Source organism: Helianthus annuus, chromosome 6 (genome assembly GCF_002127325.2).
Source record: "Helianthus annuus cultivar XRQ/B chromosome 6, HanXRQr2.0-SUNRISE, whole genome shotgun sequence".
NCBI classification, from domain to species: domain Eukaryota; kingdom Viridiplantae; phylum Streptophyta; class Magnoliopsida; order Asterales; family Asteraceae; genus Helianthus; species Helianthus annuus.
In genome coordinates, this window is record NC_035438.2 from 55,659,293 (window position 1) to 55,662,236 (window position 2,944).

The 2,944-nt window shown below is 36.1% G+C and overlaps 1 non-coding gene across 1 annotated transcript; it reads left to right on the forward strand.

Moving 5' to 3' along the window:
* Nucleotides 1–693: 693 nt before the first annotated feature.
* On the forward strand, nucleotides 694–779 carry LOC118480021. The gene has a single exon (XR_004861662.1). It is a non-coding gene; the product is annotated as a small nucleolar RNA SNORD25 (small nucleolar RNA).
* The last annotated feature ends 2,165 nt before the right edge of the window (nucleotides 780–2,944 follow it).

Genomic DNA, 2,944 nt, shown 5'->3' on the forward strand with positions numbered 1-2,944 from the left:
TATAGATATAACTTTTTATTATTTATTATATAAAATTATATTTATTCAACTTGTGCAATAAAGAAGGCTTTTAAAGATTGTTTTATTATTTACTATATAAAATTTATTTATTCAACCCGTGTAATACACGGGGTTATAACCTAGTATAATATTAAGAGTTTTATTATGTATCATTTTACGATATTAAGTCAATAATATAATATTAAGAGTTTTATTATACGACTAAACAAAAATCAACGTGTAGATATGTCATTTCCTTTAAATTGCCGTTTGGGCCTAAGTTAGTATTGGGCCCTGTTTCAGAAACTACACCACAGGCCCATTAGGGTTACAGAGGGTCATCTAAAATTAGTTATTATGTCTCTATATAAACCAATCAACTTGACCATCATCTCCACTCTCAACTCAATTAGGGTTTCATATCTTAACTGCCGCCATTAAAATTGATCTGTATTCTATATTCATCTTGAATAATGTTTAAGGCTTCGCTATCTGGTCGGCATGAATGAATTCAGTTTCTGTCTGACTCGTTCCCTAGAAGCAATATTAATCGTGCTGTTCTAAAATTTTAAATCTCCTTCGATTTGCCTGCGTTCGAGATCACTGGTACAGCTACAATTATGTGAATATTATTATACGTGCTGAATTCTTTTTGGTTTGATTTTAAAGGAATTTGAAAGTTTTGGAGAATGATTGGGCGGTGATGAGCCAATACAGACCTGTAATGATTTGCGAGAATGATCGCAACTCTTTATGAACATCTAAGGGACTGAGCCTTATCGTTCTCCTCCGTTATTTAAACCAACTTTTTTAATATAGTATATCTAATTGCAATAAAAACCTGACAATCTAAAGTTTTGTCTAATTCGGTTTAGGTCTGTTATGTGTTTTGCAGTAAAAACCTGACAATCTAAAGTTTTGTCTAAATCGATTTGCCATGTGGAAGGCTATACCACCCCTACCTGGTCCACCATGGTTTACATGTATTAAATTATAGTAACGAACCATGGTCCTTTTTTTATTTTTCAAGATTTCGTTTTTTTTCTTTAGACAAAAATAATTTAAACAAATATGGGGATAATGGTTTGGTTCATGATCAAATCTTTGGGTTAGTGGTTTTAGATGGTGGATTAGAGGTTGATGACATGGCGTTTATGTGAGGGGTTGATGTGGAGGGTCATGGTGATCAAGGTTAACTTGTATTCACGAATCACGCGCCAAGTTGAAAAAATGAGAATAAGCTATAATGATAAATGGAAAAAAGGAAAATAGCCAAAATAGCCAAGTCATGGTCAAGTCTTCCAAAATAGCCAAGTCATGGTCAACTCTTCCAAAATAGCCAAGTCAAACGTCTTAAGGAGACGCGACAAAAATGTTCCAGCGTCTTGACGGCTGACCAAACAAACGCTGCCACATGTCCGACACAGCTCAGACGTCTTAACGTTTTAAAAGTTGTGCTGTTAAGCTGACAGTTTTGCATGGCTTGAAACGTTTGAAGCCGGTTTGAGACGCCTCAACATGGCTTGAGACGTTTGAAAGTATAACAAGTTTTAAAAAAATTTTAAGACGTTTCATTCAAACATTGAGACGTTTGAGACGTTTCATGGTTTCCAAAGTTCTTTTTAAGACGTTTCATTCAAACCTTGAGACGTTTGAGACGTTTTCCGGTTTCCAAAGTTCTTTTTAAGACGTTTCATTCAAACTTGAGACTTTTGAGACGTTTCCCGGTTTTCAAAGTTGTTTTTAAGACGTTTCACGAATGTAAAAGTTTTTTTAAGACGTTTTATATAAACGTTGAGACGTTTCACGAATTTCAAAGTTGCTTTTTAAGACGTTTGAAATATGTTTTCAAGGCGTTCACAATTTTCAACTCTGTTATACACAACTTTTTCTTCTTCACCATATCTTCTACCTCATTAGTGTTCACAGCTTCAAAAAATGGGCAGACCCCCTGATTCAACAAAAGGGTCTAAGAAGTCATCTACAACGGACACAGATCTTCTCCCATTTAATGGGATGAGATCGGATATCCCCTTCTACGTGCTCTGCGGAGTCAATCGGGTTCAAGAACTCATCTACAACGGACACGTGAAGGGTCTAACGGGTTGTTCGGCACATGACGGTTCTGCCCCTTTAGGGTGGTTGATGAGACCTTGGCTAACACAATGGGCTCACCAATGTGTTAGCCAGGTCTCGAAACATAACTGAAGCCGCAGTCCGCAGAACCGTTAAAGAAAATGTCAACAACCCGTTACATATCACATACGCCAATATAAATATGGGTTGATGGAACTTACCAGTTCACGACCCATCTTTATCATTGCTAGGTGTTTCGATGCAAATTCCGGAATCAGAATCCGGATCTCCTACCTAGTTGGAAGTAGCGTTTTGGTGTATTCTAGTTCAAATGATTATGTTTGTATTTTTTTGTGTTATGTTTTTTATATACTTTGTATTCAATTATAATAAAGTTATAAATTTTACTAATTTACATTTGAATTCTAGTTCAATTCAGTATAATTCAATGTTAAGACGGTTCAACAGCCAATTAAGACGTTTGAATTCTAGTTCAAAAAAAAATTAAAAATTACATATATTCGAAGTTATGTTAAAACGTTATAATATTTAAAGTTACATTAAATTAAATATTCATTTAATCAACCCCACTATATATACCCATAAACACACACACACACACATAAACACACACATGCCGTGCACCGTTCTTCTTCTTCAACTTTCATATTCTGTTCAACGTTTACAACAAGTAGACGCGGTTCAGTTTTTGCAGACATGGCTAATTCGTCGTGGACCGAAGTTGATGACATTGCGTTGGTGGAGGCTTGGGAGGAGGTGTATACCGATCCTCCTCGTTGAGGGCAAAGGGGCCTATGGGTCCGTGTGCAACAATATTTTGCGCAACTCCGTGGTCCGGACCACGGCT